The following is a 22,375-nucleotide window of genomic DNA, read 5'->3' as shown; positions in this document are numbered from 1 at the left end:
AAATCTCATGGTCCTATCAATTGACACATAAAAGGCATTTGACAACATACAGCATCCTTCTTGATAAAAGTAATACAAAAGAAGAGAATTGAAGGAAACTTTCTCAATGTGATAAAGGCCATATGTGAAAAACACACATCTAACCTTGTATTTAATGGTGAAAGACTGAAAACCGTTCTGTTGAGATCAGGAACAGGATAAGGATGCCCACAGTCACCAGTGTTGTTCAATAGAGTGCTAAAAGTTCTAGCAAGAGCAATCAGAAAAAGAAAATAAAAGAATCCAAATCGGAAAGGAAGAAGTAAAATTTTTGCTATTCACAGATGATGTGATCCTATACCTAGAAAGTCCCAAAAAATCTACAACAAAACTGCTAGAGCTAATAAACAATTTCAGTAGAATGGCAGGGTGCAAGATTAATATGCAAAAGTCATTAGTGTTTCTATACACTAGTAATGCACAATCTGAGGAGGAAATCAGAAAAGAAAATTCATTTACTATAGTGACTAAAAGAATCAAATATTTAGGAATAAACCTAACCAACGGCACAAAACACTTGTATTCACAAAACTACAGTGCACTGCCAAAAGAAATTTTAAAAGAATTAAATAGGGAAATGGATTTGGCTCAAAGGATAGAGTGTGCACTACCACATGGGAGGTCCTGACCCATGTGACGAGTTGGCCCACGCGCAGTGCTCATGTGTGCAAGGAGTGCTGTGCCAGGCAGGGGTGTCTCCTGTGTAGGGGAGCCCCAAGTGCAAGGAGTGCACCCTGTAAGGAGAGCGGCCCAGTGCAAAAAAAGTTCAGCCTGTCCAGGAGTGGTGCTGCAGACACGGAGAGTTGATGCAGCAAGATGACACAACAAAAAGAGACACAGATTCCCGCTGAAGCTGACAAGAATACAAGTGGACCCAGAAGAACACACAGTGAATGGACACAGAGAGCAGACAACTGGGAGGTGGGGGGAGTGGGGAAGGGGAGAGAAGTAAATAAAAAATAAAAAATAAATCTTTAAAGTAAAATAACAAAAATAACAAAAATTAAATAAATGGAAGAACATTCTGTGCTTGTATGGATTGGTGTTTTCCAGGGATACAGAACCAACAGGGTATATCTGAAATTAGTATGAGATTTTATAAAATTCTCTCACATGACTGTGGGCATGCACAAGTCCTAATTTCACAGGACAGGCTGCAAGCCAGGAGCTCCGATGAAGGTCCTCATGACTTCCCAGGAGGCACTGGCTGTCCAAAGTGGAGCTAGGAATTCTCCCTCTGAAAGCTGAAATCACTTCCCTTTTTAAGGCCTTTGACCAATTGGTTAAGATGCCACTCACTTTTGACAGTAAACTCCTTGGTTAATTGTAGATGTAGCCTACCACTTATGCAATCAACTCATTGATGATTAAAGTCCATGAACTTTCCTTGTATTACAATTAGCCCAGTGCTTGCTTGATCAAACATTGGGCACCATTACCTGGCTGAGTTGAAACATTAGTCTAACCATCACAGTCCACCCCTTGTAAATTTGGGACCCATACACATCACCTTAAACCATACTGAGGTCCTAAATAAAACAATAACGTGTATATATATATATATATTCTGCCTAACAATATTCAACTGTCCTGTGTACAACCAGAAACACACTAATTCCCTCCAGAATAGGGTCCAATCCTTAGGTAATATTCACTCTTAAAACTGACTTCCTTAAATAATACAGCATGAAACTAATACAACTTATTTCATATGATAAGGGGAAAAGTTAGGGAAGGAAACAAAGATATTCATTTTATGTACATACACACTCATTCTCATAACAAAACAAAGATGAAATATTCATGACCATTACAGTCCTCATTTCTGTAATTGGCCACATAGTAGAAGTTTGTATTTATCACTACCATCTTCCACTACCCATTCCATGGTTCCTTTCTTTACCCTCAGCAAAAACCTCAGTTGGCCATGATTCTTTGCCTGGAGGGGTGACCCAAACTTTCATTCCTGAGGATTCTGAGCCATTGTTAGTCCTGCCTGGTTTGGGTTGTTGCAATTTCCCATTGACTTAAATCATAGGGCATGGCAGTACTAAGACACACACTAGAGGAGCTCCAATATTTCAGGATCAATCAACCCAGCCAGTACAATAAGTCCCTTCTTTGTGTGTTGAATCAGAGGATATGAAAAGCCCAAAGTTGCCAGGTGGCAGTCTTAACTCCCAGTTCAAGGACATCATTGTTGTGTTCCCTGGTAGAAGCACTCCTTGTTTTGGAACAACAACCTGTAGACTATCAGAGCTTAAGGTTGCAGGGACAGGAAGCAAACATTTTCTTAGCGGATCACTAGAGGTAATAGTGAATGACAGCACTCACATTTTCACCCCTTGATCCTGGACCCATGAATCCTGGTTGTGGGGGTAACAGCACCATAGGCTGTTTTAGATTTAGAGCATACACAGCCTCTTAGAGAACATTGCCCCAGTCCTACAATGTATTGCCACCTAGTTGGCACTATAATTGAGTCTTCAAAAGGTCATTCCACCACTCTATCAATTCAGCTGCTACAGGATGATGGGGAACATGGTAAAACCAGTGAATTCCATGAGCATGTGCCCATTTCTGCACATATTTGCTCTGAAGTGTGTTCCTTGATCAGAAGCAAGGTTGTGCGAATGCCATGGTGGTGGATAAGACATTTGGTAAGTCCACAGATGATAGTTTTGGAAGAAGCATTGTATCAGGGAAGACAAACCTATATCTGCAGTGTCTGTCTATTCCAGTTAAAACAAATTGCAGCCCCTTCTATGATGAAAGTGGTCCAATGTAATCAACCCACCACCAGGTAGCAGGCTAATCACCTTAGGGAATGGTATCATGTCAGGGGCTGGGTGTGAGTCTCTGCCGTTGGCAGATCGGACAATGAGCAGTGGTTCTAGCCAAGTCAGCCTTGGTGAGGGGAAGTCCATGTTGCTGAGCCCATACATAACCTCCATCCTTGTCTCCATAGCCACTTTGTTCATGAGCCCATTAGGCAATGATGGGAGTGACTGGGGAAAAAGACTGAGTGCTAGCCACAGAGTAGATCATTTTAATCACTGATTATTAAAATCTTCCTCTCCCGGCCACACTCTGGTAAACATTGACATGGAACACAAATATTTTCAGGTTTTTTGCCCACTCACAAAGATCTATCCACATGCATCTTCCCCAGACCTCTTTGTCACCAAATTTCCAATCATGTCTTTCCAAGTTCCTGACCATCTAGCCAGAAAATTGGTAACAGCCCAGGATTGGTAACAAATATGTCTCTGGCCATTTCTTCTTCCAAGGAATATTAACAACCAGTTGCACTGCTCTAAGTTCTGCCCACAGGAAGATTTTCCCCATCACTGTCCTTCAGGGACATACCAGAAAGGGGCTGCAGTGCTTCAGGTGTCCACATTTGGGTGATACATGTATATCATGCAGAACCATCTATAAACCAGGCCTGAGTTTTCTCTTCCTCAGTCAACTGATTGTAAGGAACTCCCCAAGAGGTCATAGTTGTGGGCTGGGAAAGAGAAGGTAATATAGCAGGTGCAATGACCACAGGTCTTTGGGTTACTTTTTTTTTTTTAAGATTTATTTATTTATTTATTTCATCCCCCCTCCCCCTGGCTGCCCTGGGTGTCTGTTCTCTATGTCTATTTGCTGCGTCTTCTTCCTTGTCCGCTTCTGTTGTTGTCAGTGGCATGGGAATCTGTCTTTCTTTTTGTTGTGTCATCTTGTTGTGTCAGTTCTCCTTGTGTGCAGCGCCATTCCTGGGCAGGCTGCACTTTCTTCCGCACTGGGCAGCTCTCCTTACAGGGTGCACTCCTTGCGTGTGTGGCTCCCCTATGCGGGGGACAACCCTGTGTGGCAGCACACTCCTTGCATGCATCAGCACTGAGCATGGGCCAGCTCCACTCGGGTCAAGGAGGCCCGGGGTTTGAACCACGGACCTCCCATGTGGTAGATGGACACCCTAACCACTGGGCAAAACTGCTTCCCTTGTCTACTTCTTCATGTAAGTTACTTGTGCCTTCAGGACCCAATTGAGTCCTATCTCATATATACCACCTCCACATTATGATGGATGCTGCTGTGCATGCCCAACTTTATGGTTTGGGCAGACAATACCCAGCTCATGATAAGCAACTTGGGTCTAATGGTCACTTGATGGCCCAAGGTTAAGCATTCAGTCTCCACTAAAGCCTTAGCAGGTGAAAAGCTGCTAAGTTTCCCAAAAGAATAGTAGTTACCTTCAGAGGATAGCAGGGCTTTACTCCAAAATCCTAAGGGTCTGCATTGTGATTCTCTTATAGGGTTTTGCCAAAGTGTCCAGACAGCACCTCTACTTGCCACTAACACTTCTAGCACATATAATTTGCTGGATCATATGACCCAATTGGCAGTGAAGCTTGCACAGCATCTCTGAGGCTCCTCTTGTTCTGGTCCCCAATCAAAACTAGCAGCTTTTCTGGTCACTCAGTAAATGGGCTGGGATAGCACACTGAAAAGAGGAATGTGTTGTCTCCAAAATTCAAAGAGAACAACTAAGAATTGTGCCTCTTTATTGGTCATAGGAGGGGCCAGATGAAAAAACTTTTCCTTTGCTGTAGAAGGGATATCTCAACATGCCCCACACCACTGGACACCCAGAAATTTCACTGAGGTAGAAGGCCCCTGTGTTTTTGTTGGATTTATCTCCCATCCCCTCTCTCACAAATGCCTTACCAATAAGTCTAGAGTCATTGCTATTTCTTGCTTACTAGGTCCAATCAACATGATATCATCACTATAATGGTCCAGTTTGATATCTTGTGGGAGGGAGAGACAATCAAGTTCCCTGAAGACAATATGACGTAGGGTTGGAGAGTTGATGCACCCCTGAGGCAGGACCATGAAGCTATATTGCTGGCCTTGACAAATGAAAGCAAACTGTTCCTGGTGGTCCTTACTAAAGGCAAATGAGGAAAAAAGTAAACATTTGCCAGAACAATGGCTGCATACCAGTTACCAGAGGGTGTGCTGATTTGCTCAAGCAATGATATCACATCTGAAACAGCAGCTGCAATTGGAATCACCACCTGGTTAAGTTTGTGATAATCCACTGTCAACCTCTAAGATTCATCTCTTTCCTGCACAAGCCAAATAATAGAGTTGAATGGATATGGTGGAAGTCACCATTCCTGCATCCTTCAAATGCTTGATGTGGCACTGATCTTTGCAATCCCTCCAGGAGTCCAGTGTTGCTTTTGATGTTCTATTCTGCTAGGGAAGGGCAGTTTCAGTCACTTCCATTTGGCCTTTCTTACCATAATAACCCTCACTCCACAAGTCGGGGATCCAATGTGGGGATTCTGCCAGTTTCTGAGTATGTCTATTCCAATTACGCATTCTGGAACTTGAGAAATAGCAACCAAAAGGGTCAAGGGGCTCACTGGACCCACTATGAGATGGACCTGAGATAAACATCCATTAATCATTTGACCCCCACTCTGGTGATATTTTGGGTCTCCTGGAATTAATGTCCTTTCTGAACCAGTGTCTAATAATCCCCAAAATGTCTGATCATTTCCTTTTTCCAATGCAGTTACCCTGGTAAAAGGCCATAGATCTTTTTGGGGGAAACTGGCAGGAAGATTAACAGCATAAGTTTTTGGCAGTGTAATAGGGTCTTTCCCCAAGGAGATCTGGTCTTCCCCTCTGGGTCTGTAAACTGAATCAAGTCTGGAAATTAATTAAGGGGCCATGATTCTCTGTGTCTGTTATTTAAGTTAGGGTTTTGTTCACTTGACCTAGAACTCTTCTGCTTATACAGATCAACTAGGAATTTAATAGTCTTTCAATGTGGTAGCCACTCCCACCTTGTCTTTGGTGATTAACTGCTGTACTTGACTTTTACTAGCTCAAGATCTGATCATCCCCATAATGTTTAAGGATTCTAGTTCCACGACAGCAGTTCCCACCATAACATCTGTACTACAGAGAAGAGCAACCACAATGTTCCTCGGGAAAGATGGAGTTAGTCTCACAAATTTATTCCTGGTTAAAAGTGTGTCTTCTGGGCATTTCTGGGATGGGTGGGCTGATCTTAAATGGTGAATCCATTCTAGCTTTCCAATTCTTCAGTGTACCTGGGCAAATCAGGCATCTTGACCTCAGACATTCTAGGCCATCTTTTGGTCCATGTTTCAGTCAATTAAACAAACTGTTAGAGCCCTTTCTAGCCCCATTGAAACCAGAATTCCTGCTTCATAGGTCCATATCAGTTAATTCAGCCTGATCCAACTTCATATTCTTTCCACCATTATCCCATACCTTTAGTATGCATTGCCACATATATGCCCCTGATTTCTGTCTATATAAACTGGAAAACTCGGGTAGTTCTTTTGGATATAGTGTACTTCCTCATGGGTCACACTTTGTCCTTAACCTTTGGTGACTTGTTGTGATTTTAGTCTAATAATAGGTTTGGAAGAGAATAGGGGTGGTGGGGTGCATAAGAAGGATTAGAAATGTCTTGCAAGTGACTGACCTCACGGCATTCCATTGATTTTTTTGTCTGGTGTGACAGGATTAAACTCTTCAGACAGGGTTTGGATGACTGACTCCTCAGGGCAGTGTGGAGGTTAGGCAACAGAGGCTGGAATTTGGGTAGTACCTGCCTCAGGGCTGGGAGGAGGTTCACACTCCCTGGGGCAGGCTGGAGGCTGGCTGATACAAGCTTGACATTGTGTGGTCTCCACAGGGCTGATCATTACAGGTTTATTGGCAAAGTGTCAGCAGAAATTAGGGTTTAACTGCCCACACAAATATCATCATCATCCCGTAATTCTCCATCCCAATCCTCAGGGTTCCACTCCTTTCCAATCAATGCCCTCTTTAACAGCAGACACCCTGTGGGGTTGAGATTTTGGTTTCCATTGTAACTCTGCTACTTGTACAATGAGACTCTGAGACTGGTTTTCAGAGGACTCAAGTCTTGGCTGCATGAAACAAGATTTTCTTTCAGAGCACACATAGAAACTTTCACATCAGTCATGCAGTGTTTAAGTTGCAAATTTGAAGACTATAGCTCATCCTTTTCTTTTATAACTGTATCCAAAGTATTTAAGAACAATCAGCCAACATCATTGTAGTTTCTGACTCCACAAAACTTTGTTAAGGTGTTGAACACACTCTCACACAGATCCTTGCCTCTTATAAGCATAGAAATAGTTTAATCCAGTGGTGATACTTTTTGAGTATCTCCATGGCCAACCTATGCCATGGACTGTCTGTGGCTTCTTGATTATTCGAAAGGGAGTAGTTAGTGCCCTTGAATCCAATCAGAGTAGAGAGCCGATAACAAAAATGCCAGAACCACTTCAGAAAACCCATTTTTAAGATTCTTTTTTCTCAAGAACCAATTCTGGTACCAAGCTGTATTAGTCAGGATTCTCTAGGAAAACAGAACAACAACAACAAAAAACAATAAAAGCACAATAGAATGGATAAAAATATATGAGCCATCTATACGCTATCTATAAGAGACCCATCTCAGATGTAATACACGACCAGGTTAAAAGTGAAAAGTTGGAAAAAGATATTCCATGCAAATAGTAACCAAAAAAGAACTGGAGTAGCAATACTAATATCAGACTAAATAGATTTCAAATGCAAAACTCTTTTAAGGAATAAAAAAGGTCATTATATATTAATAAAAGGGGTAATTCACCAAGAAGAAATAACTATCCTAAATATTTATGCACCTAACCTGAGTGCCCAAAGATACATGATGCACAAACTGCCAAAACTGAAGGGAGAAATATTGTCTCTCCAATAATATTTGATGACTTCAATATACCACTCTCAGTATTGAATAGAACATCTGGACAGAGGATAAATAAAGAAGCAGAGGAATTGAATAATATGATAAATAAACTAGACCTAACAGATATCTATAGAGCATTTCACCATGAAGCAGCAGGATATACTTTCTTTTCAAGTGCTCATGGATTCTTCTCCAAGATAGACCATATGTTGGGTCACAAGACAAGTCTCAAGAAATTTTAAAAGCTTGAAATTATACAAAACACTTTCTCTGATCATAATGGAATGAAGCTAGAAATCAATAACAGATGGAAAAAGGGAAAATTCATAAATATACGGAGTGTAAACAGCATACTCTTGAATAATCAGTGGGCCAAAGAAGATATTGCAAGAGAATTCAGCAAATATCTTGAAACAAATGAAAATGAGAACACAACATATCAAAACCCATGGGATACTGCAAAGGCAGTGCTGAGAGGGAAATTTATAGCCTTCAATGCTTATATTAAAAAAGAAAAAAGATATAAAATTGAAGATCTAACTGCACACCTGCACCTAGAGGAACTAGAAAAAGAACAGCAAACTAATCACAAACCAAGCTGAATAAAAGAAACAGTAAAGATCAGAGCAGAAATAAAGGAAATTGAGAAAAACAACAACAACAACAAAAACAAAAGACAGAAACAACAAAACCAAAAGTTGGTTCTTTGAGAAGATCAAAAAACCAACAAACCCTTAGCTAGACTGACAAGGAAAAAAGAGAGAAGACACACACACACACAAAATCAGAAATGATCCTTACCGTTGCACCTGGGGGACTGCTGCTGCTCTCCTAGGGACCACGACAGAGCCACCCCCCCCCCCCGCCAGTAACCCAGTAACCCCCCAGCTGTTGTTTTTAATTGTTCCCACTATGAGTATATCCAAACATTTCCATGCCCCCTGGACATATGCCCTGTATAACTCCCTGTCAACCATATATCTCCTGTCCATAACATTCCATACCAGTATTCCTCTGCTGCCATTGTTGAACCACTCTGTGATCCAAAACTTCCTGAAAAGTGAAGCCCAATATAATGTCAGGTTCCCTTACTAGTAAAATGGACTATAGCGATGAGTTTAAAGGTTAGATATAGAATACATATTGATTTGGAAAAATTCTATATCCTATCTTTTTCTTTTCTTTTTTCCTAATTATTGAGCTTCTCTTCACAGGAGCCCTAGATCACAGTAATTCATATATACAATATACAGTACTCCCACACATCCACCATAAAACCTTTTCCCTTCCACAGCGATAATCTTTTAACTTATTCATATCATATTTACTGAAACTGATGTACAGACTCCGAGACAATAGCTTTCAAAGAAGGTGACATCTGTGCATACATTGTGGTCCATACTTTAGGATATACAGTTTTCAAAATTTTTTAGTTATCCTATGTTTTACATTATGGTTTACATTATTGGTCTGTCGTCCCCTATATGTTTTTGGTGTAATATTACATGTTTTATATTCGGTAAGGATCAGGAAGGAATGAGGGCCCAACAGTGAGCCCCTGATACTAATGACTATGCTTGTGAGCCTATGTGCCTGAAATAAGAACAAGGCCTATAGCAGCACTGTGCCTAGGAGTTCCCTCCTGACAGCCTCTGTGTTACTCAAATGTGGCCAGTCTCGAAGCCAAACTCAGCATGTAAATGCAATGCCTTCCCCCCAGCATGGGACATGACACCCAGGGATGAGCCTCCCTGGCACTGAGGGATCACTACCAAGTACCAGCTGATGATGCAACTAGAAAATGACCTTGAATTAAAGGTTCAACACAGACCAGCAGAATATCCCTGTCTATATATAATAACAGGAGTTAAAAATGCTGTTTGACCTAAATTAAGGGGGAAATGGAAGGACAAATGAGTTTATATGGCTATGAGTCTCTAAAAAAGAGTCTGGAGGTTGTCAGAGGGATTGCCCTTATGCACACCTGAGCAGAGTCTCAGAGACAGATGGAGTGGATACAACCCCAGGTATTGGTCCTTTTGAGGGCTGGGGAGACCCACAGGTTCTATGGTCATGGCAGATGGGGTTCACTGCCATGTCAGTTGGCCCTTCTTTGGAGCTGGTGTTTCTGCATGATGGAGCTGGACTCAGATGGGATCTCTTTTCACAAGCCTTTCATGCTACTTTACTGGAATTGTAGCTGATGCTGGGGCTTAAGATATATCTAGGGGATTTGAATCTTTGGACTGACAATATGATAACCAGGCCCTGACCTCAACAGACTTCAGCTCCTACACTCAGATTTATTGGACTTACTCCACTCAGCTAACATGGAGTTGAAGAATGTCAACCACCACACCATGGAGCCTACAGTGCCTACAACTGAAAGCAGGAGGATTGCATCCAATATCCATGTGGAATCTAAACCCCCTCTTGACATAGATGTGGAATGGACACAACCAAGCCAAGGTCCACAGGAAGGAGGAATACAGTAAGGATCAGAGTGGACTTAATGATATTCTATTCATGAACTATTGTGGTTAATAATCGAGAAAATGTGGCATTGATGTGGAAAAAGTGGCCATGGTGGTTGCTGGGTGCGGGGAAGGGGAGGAAGAGAAGAGATGTGGAGGCATTCTCGGGACTTGGAGTTGTCCTGGTTGGTGCCCCAGGGACAACTGCCGGATGTTATATGTCCTCCCATGGCCCACTGGATGGAACGTGGGAAAGTGTGGGTTATGGTGAGGAACACGGGACATGGGATGCAGCGATGCCCGGAGATGTACTCACCAGACACAATGGATGTGACATGATGAAGGGGGAGAGTGTTATTGGGGGGGGGGGAGTGGTGGAGTGGGGGCTGTGGGGGCGAATGGGGACCTCATATTTTTTTAATGTAATATTTTTTTAAAAAGTGAATAAATTGAGTAGAATTTGAAAAAATAAAAAAAATAAAATGAAAAATATTATAAAGCTTTAAAAAAAAAATCAGAAATGAGAGGGGGGACATTACCACTGACCCTGCAAAATAAGAGAGATCTTAAGAGGATACTATGAACAACCGTATGCCAAAAAACCAGACAAATTTGAGGAGATGGAGAAATTCCTAGAAACACACAAACTACCTACACAGACCCTAGAGGAAATAGAAGACCTTAACAAACCAATCACAAGTGAAGAGATCAAAAACTTCCCAAAGATGAAAAGTCTAGGACCAGATGGCTTCACAGTTGAATTCTTCCAATCATTCAAAGGTGAATTAATACCAAATTTGCTCAAGCACTTCAAAAAAAAATTGAACAGGAAAGAACCCTACCAAACTCATTCTATGAAGGCAATATCACCCTAACACCAAAACCAGATAAAGATACTAATAAAAAATTAAGTTACAGACCAATTTCTCTAATGAATATAGATGCAAAATTCCTCAACAAAATACTGGCAAACAGAATCCAAAAGCACATTAAAAGAATTATACATCATGATCAAGCGGGTTTTAGCCCAGACATGCAAGAGTGGTTCAACACAAAAAATCCGATAGCTTAATACACCACGTTAACAAATTGAGGAAGAAAAGTCACATACTTCTCTCAATTGATGCAGAAAAGGCATTCAACAAAATACACCATCCTTTCTTGATAAACACACCCCAAAAGAGAGGAATAGGAGGAAGCTTTCTCAACATAGTAAAGTGCATATAAGAGAAACCTACAGCTAGCATTGTACTCAATAGTGAAAGAAAAATTTCCCACTGAGATTAGGAACAAGACAAGAACACCCACTGTCCCCACTGCTATTCAATATTGTGCTAGAAGTTCTAGCTAGAGCAGTAAGGCAAGAAAAAGAAATAATAGGCACCCAAATAGGAAAGGAAGAAGTAAAACTTTTGCTCTTCACTGATGTTATGACCCTATATCTAGAAAATTCTAAAAAAAATACACAACAAAACTACTAGGACTAATAAACAGACCAACAAAGTGGTGGGATACAAGATCAACATGCAAAAATCAGTAGTGTTTCTATACAGTAATAATGAGGGATCTGAGGAGGAAATCAAGGGAAAAAAAACAATCACAATAATAATTAAAAGAATCAAATATTTCAGAATAAACTTAGCCAATGACATAAAGTAACTGCAGTCAGAAAGCTACAAACATTGCTAAAAGAAACCAAAGAAGATCTAAATAAATGGAAGGACATTATGTGTTCATTAATTGTAGACTAAATAACAGTAAGATGTCAATTGTACCCAAATGAATTTACAGATTAAATGTAATTGCAGGGAAGCAGACTTGGCCCAATGGACAGGGCGTCCGCCTACCACATGGGAGGTCCACAGTTCAAACCCCGGGCCTCCTTGACCCGTGTGGAGCTGACCCATGCACAGTGCTGATGTGCGCAAGGAGTGCTGTGCCACACAGGGGTGTCCCCCACATAGGGGAGCCCCATGCACAAGGAGAGTGTCCCATAAGGAGAGCCGCTCAACACGAAAGAAATTTCAGCCTGCCCAGGAATGGTGCTGCACACACGGAGAGCTGACGCAGCAAGATGACGCAACAACAAAAAAAGAGACACAGATTCCCATGCCACTGACAACAACAGAAGCAGACAAAAGAACACGCAGCAAATGGACACAGAGAACAGAAACCAGGGCGGGGGTGAAGGGGAGAGAAATAATAAATTAAAAAAATAAATCTTTAAAAATAATAATAATAAAATAAATGCAATTGCAATCAAAATTCCAACAGACTTTTTTTTTTTGCAAAAATGAAAAAGCCAATTAATCAAATTTATTTGGAAAAATAAGGAGTGCTGAATAACCAAAAATGTGTTTATAAAGAAGAACAAGGCTGGAAGACTTTCACTTGCTGACTTTAGAGCATATTACTTAACTGCAGTAGTAAAAACAACACGGTACTGACATAAAGATACACATACTGACCAATGGAACCAAACTAAGAACCCAGAAATAGTCCCTCACATCTATGGTCAAGTGATGTTTGACAAGGCTGTCAAGCCCAAACAGCTGGGCCAGAACAGTTTTATTTAACAAATGGTGGTAGGTGAACTGAATATCCATATCCAAATGAAAGAAAGAGGAGCCTTATAGCATACGTTATATAAAAATTAACTTAAAATGGATAAAGGACTCCAGCATAAATGCTACAACCATAAAACTCCTAGAAGGAAATGTAGGAAAACATCTTCAAGATCTTGTAGGTGGTAGCTTCTTAAATCTTACACCCAAAGCGAGCAATGAAAGAAAGAATGGATAAACAGGACCTCCTCAAAATTGAACATTTTTGCTCTTCAAAAGATTTTGTCAATCTTTTTGTGGTTCATATGCATGTTGAATGGATGTTCATGTGCTTGTATGAGATGTGCTTCCCTTCAAACTTGTTAGGTCATCAGCACATTAACCATCTGCCATGGGGTGGAAAAAAGAACTGTCAAGAAAGTAAAAAGGCAGTCTCCTCAACGTGAGAAAATATTTGGAAACCACAGATCCAATAAGGATTTGATATCCATATTATATTAAGAGGTCATACAATTCAATGATAAAAAGGCAAGCAACTCAATTTTTTTAAAAAAATGGGCAAAAGACTTGAATAGAGATTTTTCCAAAGAGGAAGTAAAACTGGCCAAAAAGCATCTGAAAAAATGTTCACATCACTAGCTATTAGGGAAATGCAGATTAAAACTACAGTGGGATACAATTTCATACCTTATAGAATGGCCATTATTTCAAAAACAGAAAACCACAAGTGCTGGAGAGGATGTGGAGAATAGGAGCATTGGTAGGAATGTAAAAGGTGCAACCTCTGTGGAAGACAGTTTGACTGTATCTCAAGACACTGAATAGAGAGCTGCCATATGATCCAGCAATCCTGTTACTAGGAATATATTCAGAAGAACTGAAAGCAAGGATGCAAACTGACATTGTAAACCGATGTCCATAGCAGCAGTATTCACAATTGCTAAAATATGGAACCAGCCCATGAATGGATAAACTGAAGAATGGATAAACAAAATGTGGTATATACATCAGGCCTCCCCAGGATGGGGCATAACACCTTCCTGCTCATTGTATGGGTCTCCACCCACTGATATAACACACTATGACATAATGGGCACTCACTCCCTAGAAGCCTGCCCCAGGTTCACCCTGTGCCAGATACCCCTCTTCAAACACCTTAAACCAGTAATCATTCCTTATTATATTTTCTAAAGAGTTTTCTCAACATTATAATTTCAACCACATACCCGACAATCACCCGTGTGCACTTGCTCCCCCTCAACTCTTCCCCCTATTCCTTGGACCATCTGACCCATCCTCCCAACTGAGGCCCCCGTCAAGCCTTCAAAGCCCAACCCAATAGTATCCCTATGCCCCCGTCTTCTCCCTTCATTGCACAACTACTTACCTCCACTTTATCATAGATTTCACCTTTGTGGGTATAGGCTCACAACCTTTCTCTCCCTCCCACCCTATTTCCTATAAGCCTGCCATCCAGTCTCTAGCTCTCTGAGACAGCTTGATTTGCTTAATTCATATCAAAGAGATCATGTAGTATTTGTCCTTCAATGTCTGGCTTGCTTCACTCAACATAAGCTCCTCAAGACTCATCCATGTTGTCACGTGTTAGTATTGTATTCTTTCTTACAGCTGACTAGTACTCCATTGGATGTATTTTTTTGCACAGGTGTTATATCTTCTCTTTGTCACTTTTTTCTTCTTATTCTAGTTACTTGTTGTTGGTTAAGTTCACTTTAGAGGAAAGTATTAGTGTTGGGGAAAGGCAATTGTGTAAGCAAAGGAAAAGTGTAAAGTTGTATTGGTGATGTATGTTAATAAAGCAAGAATATGAGATCTGGAAGGATGGAGGTTAGATTCATGTAGATTGTATAGAGTTATAGCTGTAGGTAGAGTACCTTTTATGAAGTAGATGACTGAATTTGGGAGGAATATGGTATGAACTACACAGCTATTGTTTTCATGAGAGAGGGAAAAAGAAAAGAAAGGTAATAGTTTCAAGAGTGGATAATAGACAGAAAACAGAACAAAGGTATTAGAAATTAAGAGTTAGACACTTTGTGGATCAAAGAACGGGAGGTGGGGGGTGGAATATAGGAGAGACAGTAGATGATAGTGGATGTCAAGATGCAGGGGAAGGGGGATAGTGTAGGTAGCCTAAATCAGTTCACACAGAAATGAGGCAGTGGAGGATGGGAAAACCCAGCAAATGTGAGGTGTTCCCTGTAGCACCTATTGTATCCTTGAATTAAAGTAAAAATAAGGGGAAGATGAGGGACAAGAGGGAAAGAGAAAACCGAAAAAAAAAAAAACTAATTATAATAAAGAAAAAAGAAAGACAAGAAGAAAGGAAGAAAGAAAAAGAGGATGGGCAAACGGTGGGGAACGGATAGGGAGAAGAGAGATACAGGTACACACGTGTCACAATTGCAACACTATCTAAAACAACAACTTCCCCCCGCTTTGCCCTAAAACCCCCCGTCTGTCTGCCCAAATGGGTCTGTAAGCACCTCCCTTCCCACAAACCCCCAATAGGCCGCCCAGGGCCCACGAACTCCCCAGTACTGCAGATGCTCCAAAAAAAAAAAAAAATTAAGTAAAATAAATTAAAAAAAAAAAAAAAAACAGAAACCCCTCCGCAGGCCCGGCTCCGCCCGCCGCGGAGGCTTGGACCGGCTCTGCCCGGCTCCTCACGCCGCCTTGGCCTGGCCTGGCTCCGCCCAGCTCCGCTCGCTACAGCGGCCCAGCCGGCTCCGGCGTCCACCTCCCGCCACCGCGGCCTGGACCGGCCCTGCCCGGCTTCGTACCCGCCGCGGCCTGACCCGGCTCCGCCCGGCTCCAAACGCTACCGCGGCCCGCAGCCGCGGCCTGAACCGGCCCCGCCCGGCTCCAAACGCTACCGCGGCCCGCAGCCGGGGCCTGCACCGGCCCCGCCCGGCTCCAAGCGCTACCGTGGCCCGCAGCCGGGGCCTGCACCGGCCCCGCCCGGCTCCAAGCGCTACTGCGGCCCGGCTCGGCCTGGCTCGGCCCCGCCCGGCCCCGCCCAGCCCCGCTCGCCGCCGGTGCAGCCCGGCCCCGGCTCCGGCGACCGCCGCTGCGGCCCGGCCTGGCTCAGCCCCACCGAGCGGGGCTAGATGCCTCGTCTCCGCCTACCCAAGGAGGGAATCCTCTACAGGTAGCTGGGATCTCCGTGTATATTTCACAGACGAATCCTCTCTGTTACCTTCCCTCCAAATCGATGTCCAGACACCTCCGGACCAGCAAAAATCCCGAAACAATCCGGTCCCAAAGAGTCTCCAACGCCGCCCAGCCGATTCCCTGCAGAAGACCCTAACAGGGATGTTCACTCAGCCACCATCTTCGATGATCCCTCTCCATTGGATGTATATACCACTTTTTGTTTATCCATTCATCTGTTAATGGGCATTTGGGTTGATTCCATCTTTTGGCAATAGTGAATACTGCAGCTGTGAACATTGGTGTGCATATATCGGTTCATATTCTTGTTTTCAGTTCTTCTGGGTATATACCCAGCAGTGGAATCACTGGGTCATATGGCAAATCTATAGCTAGTTTTTTGGGGAACTGCCAAACTGTCCTCCAGAATGGCTGGATCCTTTCTACATTCCCACCAGCAGTGGATGAGAGTTCCTATTCCTCCACATCCTCTCCAACACTTGTAGTCCTCTGTTTTTTTAATAGTCGCCAGTCTAATATGTGTAAGATGGTATCCCATTGTAGTTTTGATTTGCATTTCCCTAATAGATAGTGATTTTGAGCATCTTTTCATGTGCTTTTTAGCCTTTTGTATTTCTTTTTTGAAGGAGCATCTGTTCAAATCTCTTGTCCATTTTTTGAATGGGTTGTTTGTCTTTTTATTTTTGAGATATAGGATTTCTTTATATATGCTGGATATTAGGCTCCTATCAGATATATGGTTTCCAAATATTTTCTCCCAGTGATAGACTGTCTTTTTACTTTCTTGATAAACTCCTTTGAGGTGCAATAGGCTTTAATTTTGAGGAGTTTCCATTTATCTATTTTCTTTTTCACTGTTCATACTTTGGGGGTGAAATTCATGAAGCCATTTTCTATTACAAGATCCTATAGGTGCTTCCTTACATTGTCTTCCAAGGTCTTTATGGTCTTGGCTTTTATATTTAGATTTTTGATCCATCTTGAGTTGATTTTTGTATAAGGTATAAGATGGTAATCTTCTCTCATTATTTTGCATATGGAAATCCAATTCTCCAAGCACCATTTTTTGAAGAGGCCATTCTCTCCCAGTTGAGTGGGCTTGGTGACCTTGTCGAATATCGGATGACTGTATATGCGAGGATCTATATCAGAACTCTCAATTCAGTTCCATTGGTTAGTATGTCTATCCTTGTGCCAATATCATGCCATTTTAACCACTATAGCTCTGTGATATGTTTTTAAACTCAGGTAGTGTGATTCCTCTGATTTCATTTTTCTTTTTCAATATGTTTTGGGGGATGCATGGGTGGGAGGGAGTCTTCCAGGGCATGCATATAGTAATATAGATATGTTTGGATGTTCGTTGGGTATTGACTTAGAGGGTAGAGTATCATATGACAACTGAGGAAGTGCTGAATTCCCATTCCAGGAAACTCTGTCACACTTCCCAATGGAGTAGCAACAATCCCCCAAGTACAAGGGCAAAGAACAGTGAAGAAGAATGGTCCAATGATGGGCCCTTGATACTGATAACTAAGCTTATGAGCCTGTGTACTTGAAATTTCAACTCAGTCTAGAGCTGCAGAGTACCCAAGAGTTACCTCCTGAGAACCTCCATGCTGCTCAAATGTGGCCACTCTCTAAACGAAACTCAGCATGTAAATGCATTACCTTCCCCCAGTGTGGGACATGATTCCCAGGGATGAACCTCCCTGGTACCAAGGGATTACTACCAATCACCAGCTGGGGATGCAACTAGAAAAAGACTTTGAATAAAAGGGGGAAATGGTGAAGACAAATGAGTTTATATGGCTAAGAGAATTCAAAATGAGTTGGGAGGTCATCAGGGGATGTGCTTACGCACATCTCAGCAGGATCTCAGAGATGGCCAAAGTAGATATCACCCCAGGTAGTGGTGCTCCTGAGGGCTATGGAGACACCCAGGCCCTACGGTCATGACAGATGACTCTGGAGTTCATTGCCTTGTCAGTGGGCCCTACTGTGGAATTTGTGCTCCTGATTGTGATGGAGCTGGACTCAGATGTGACCTCTCTACACATGCCTATTCTTTCACTTTTACTGAACTTGAGGCTGGTGCTGGGGTCAGTGTATGCTCAGGAGACTTAAATCTCTGGATTGTCTATGTGCCAGCTGGCCCCTGAGCCTCCGCAGAATTGCACCGCCTACTCTCTGGTTTGTTGGACTTACCCAGATCAGCTAACAGGGAGGTGATGATGGTTAATCACCATACCAGGGAACTTAGAGAGTCTACAGCTGCAAGCAGGGAATTCCATCCATCAGCCACATGGGATCTGAGCCCTCTCTCAGGTGATAGATGTGTTAGAGGTGGAGTGGACACCCTCAGGATGGAAGAATAAAATATGAATTAGAGTGGACTTACTGGTATTCTACTGTAGAATTATGGTGACTCTAGCAATGGAAGAAATTATATCACTGATGTGGAGACAGTGGCCACGGGAATTGCTACAGGCAGGGAGAGGGAAAAATAGGTGTGATGTTGGGGCACTTTTGGGACTTGGCATTGTCCTGAATGATATTGCAGGGACAGATGCAAGGCATTATATATCCTGCCATAACCCATGAATGGACTGAGAGAAAGTGTAAACTACAACATAAACTATAATCTATGCAATATAGCAATACTCCAAAATGTACTCATTAAATGGAATGAATATATTACACTAATGAAAAAGGTTGTCAGTGTGGGAGGAGTGGGATGTGTGGGGAGTGGGATATACGGGAACCTCTGCTATTTTTAATTGTAATATTTTGTGTCATTTATGTATCTTTAAAAAAGATAATAAAATTTTTTTTCAAATGTGGTATATACATACAATGGAATACTATTCAGTTGTAAAAATAAATGAAAACAGGATGCATATGACAACATGGATGAACCATGAAGAAATTATATTGAGTGAAATAAGTCAGACACAAAAAGAAAAATATTGTATGATCACACTACCATAAACTCAAGACAATGAGTAAACACATGGAGGTAAACTTTAGAGTGTGGATGAGTAGGAGATAGAATGTGGGCTTAGAATTAGAGTGGATGCTTAATGTATGTAGAATTATTAATAAGTTTTATTGTTAAAGTGTGGAAATGAATAGAGTTGATGGTAATACATTATGGTGAGTACAACTAACACTGCTGATTTATAAAGGTCATTGTGGCTGAAATGGGTAGTCTGTGGATGTAAACGTCAACTGAAAAGAAGCTAGAGAATAATCTAGGGAATGTATAACAATCATTTTGGTGATAGATAAAGACGCACTAATTCTTATAAATATAAGAATGTTCTTTTACAAAATGTTAAGAATAGGGTGATAACAGGAAAATTACAGTTAATGTAACTTATGGATGATAGTTGATAGTAGTATTGTAAAATTTTTTCAGCATTGACAAAGAAGACATTTTATCAGTTCAAAGGAACAAACAATAAGGGAGATATAAAGGGGTATGGATTTTTCCTTTTGGAGTAATGAAATTTTTCTAAAATTGACTGAGGTGATGACAGCATAACTCTGTGATGAAAATGAGAGCCACTGCATGTACACATTGAATGAATTATATAAAACATGGGGCTGTATACACAGGGAATCCAGTGGAAGATGGTGTGGTGAACAGAACAAATATGAGCGCATTCTTTCATGAACTATAACAAATGTATAATATTAATCCTGGGTGTCAATAATTGGGTGGGTTGGGGAAAAATAGACCAAATGTAAGATATGGACCCTAGTTGGTAGTAATAGTTTGATGATGGTTTTTCATAGTTTATAACAAATGTTTCACAACAATGCAAGGTGTTGGTGATGGAGTACTATATGGAGCCCTGTATGATGATATGCATGTGTTCACAACTTTTACTGTGCACTTATTGTTTATGTATGTTCATGTATGAATGGTACACTTCAATAAAATTTTATTTATAATACACTTCAATAAAATTTTATTTATAAATTGATTCTCAACCATATATCCACTTTCATTTCCTACTCTGCAATGATGTAGATGGGATCTAAAGCATTTTTTCTTTGCCGTGAGCTCAACGTTAAGTTTTGTCAAGAGAGTACTAAAGGAGGGAAGCGGACTTAGCCCAATGGTTAGGGTGTCCGTCTACCACATGGGAGGCCCACCGTTCAAACCCCGGGCCTCCTTGACCCATGTGGAGTTGGCCCATGCCCAGTGCTGATGCACACAAAGAGTGCTTTGCCACACAGGGGTGGCCCCACGCACAAGGAGTGTGCTCCATAAGGAGTGCCACCCAGCACAAAAGAAAGTGCAGCCTGCCTAAGAAAGGCACCACCCACACGAGAGCTGACACAACAAGATGATGCAACAAAAAGAAGCACAGATTCCCGTACCACTGACAACAACAGAAGTGGAGAAAGAAGAAGACGCAGTTATAGACACAGAGAACAGACAACCGGAGTGGGGGGAGAAGGGGAGAGAAATAAATAAATAAATAAATCTTTTTTTTAAAAAAAAGAGAGAGCACTGAAGGAAATTGCAGGGGAAGAGGCTCTTCTTCCTAGTTTGGTAATTTGCACATTTGCTCCATCTTGCACCCTCCAGGTGTTTCCCAGCAGCATGTGTGCGGGGCATGCATGGCGCTCTTCCCAGTCTTCCTTCCAAGAATGCAGCCCCATGGTAAGCTTAGAGCCTGACCACCACCCAGCATTCACCCTGCTCTCCAACTCCCTCTGCTACCTGCCTACCTTGTCCCACATGCACTAAAGAGGAGGTTTTCATTCTTGCCAGGCCCACCTGCACCCTGGAGGAATGATTCCTCTGTCAGTTCTAATTATTGTTCCCTGAACTCAGGAAAATATGGAGCAACAGGATCAAGAGTAGCTGGCTTTGTTGTCTAGATTTGACACTTCATGGTCTTGGAACTGTAAGTTTTACCCCAAATAAATCCCGTTATAAAAGCCAACCCATTTCTGGTACTTTGCATCAGCAGCCCTGTGGCAAACTAAAATGCCAGGTATGACTATAGAGGTTGGCACCATTGAAATGCACTCCTTGTGCTGAGTTCTTAACCAGGGGAGCTCTATCACAGTCCCTAAAGGAACAGCAACAATCCCCCAAGTGCAACTGCAAAGACCAAAAAAGAAGGGAGTTCCAACAATGAGCCCTTGATGCTAATGACTATGCTTGTGAGCCTGTGCACCTGAAATAAGAACAAGGCCTAGAGCTGCAGGATGCCTAAGAGTTACCTCCTGAGAGCCTCCGTGTTGCTCAAATGTGGCCAGTCTCAAAGCCAAACTCAGCATGTAAATGTGTTGCCTTCCCCCCAGCATGGGATATGACTCCCAGGGATGAGCCTCCCTGGCACCGAGGAATTACTACCAAGTACCAGCTGATGATGTAACTAGAAAATGACCTTGAATAAAAGGGTCAACTCAGACCAGCGGAATATCTCAGTCTACATGTAATACCAGAAGTTAAAAATGCTTTTTGACATTAATAAAAGGTGGAAATGGAAAGGACAAATGAGTTTATATGGTTATGAGTCTCCAGAAAGAGCCAGGAGGTTATCAGAGGGGTTGCCCTTATGCACACCTCAGCAGAGTCCCAGAGACAGATAAAGTAGACACACCCCAGGTATTGGTTCTTCTGAGGGCTACAGAGACCCACAGGTTCTATGGTCATGGCAGATGGAGTTCAGTGCCATGTCAGTTGGCCCTACTTTGGAGTTTGTGTTTCTGTGTGATGGAGCTGGACTCAGATGTGATCTCTGTCCACAAGCCTCTCCTGTTACTTTTACCAGATCTGTAGTTGCTGCTGGAGTTTAGGGTATACCCAGGGGACCTGAATCTCTGGACTGACCATGTGATAGCCAGGCCCTGAGCCTCAACAGACTTGCAACTCCTATACTCTTGTTTATTGGACTTACTCCACTCAGCTAACATGGAGGTGAAGTAGGTCAACCACCACACCAGGGATCCAAGAGTGCCTACAACTGAAGGCAGGAGAGTTGCATCCACCATCCATGTGGAATCAAAGCCCCCTCTTGATATAGATGTAGAGTGGACACAACCATTCTAAGGTCCACAGGATGGAGGAATAGAGTATGGATTAGAGCAAACTTATTGATATTCTATTCATGAATTATTGTGATTAGTAATCGAAGAAAATGTGGCATTGGTGTGGAGAAAGTGTCCATGGTGGCTGCTGGGGGTAGGGAGTGGGAGGAATGGATGTGAGGTGGGGGAGTTTCGGGACTTGGAGTTGTCCTGGGTGGTGCTGCAGGGACAGTTACCGGACATTGTAT

At 42.2% G+C, this 22,375-nt stretch overlaps 1 non-coding gene across 1 annotated transcript; it reads left to right on the top strand.

Moving 5' to 3' along the window:
• Nucleotides 1-13,163: 13,163 nt before the first annotated feature.
• LOC111761710 (small nucleolar RNA U13) lies at nt 13,164-13,267 on the top strand. Its single transcript, XR_002794987.1, has one exon. It is a non-coding gene; the product is annotated as a small nucleolar RNA U13 (small nucleolar RNA).
• Nucleotides 13,268-22,375: the final 9,108 nt, after the last annotated feature.

The sequence above is a fragment of the Dasypus novemcinctus genome, chromosome 10 (assembly GCF_030445035.2).
Source record: "Dasypus novemcinctus isolate mDasNov1 chromosome 10, mDasNov1.1.hap2, whole genome shotgun sequence".
Classification (NCBI taxonomy): Eukaryota; Metazoa; Chordata; class Mammalia; order Cingulata; family Dasypodidae; genus Dasypus; species Dasypus novemcinctus.
Note: the sequence above shows the minus strand (reverse complement) of the source record. Positions and strands in the feature narration are given on the sequence as shown.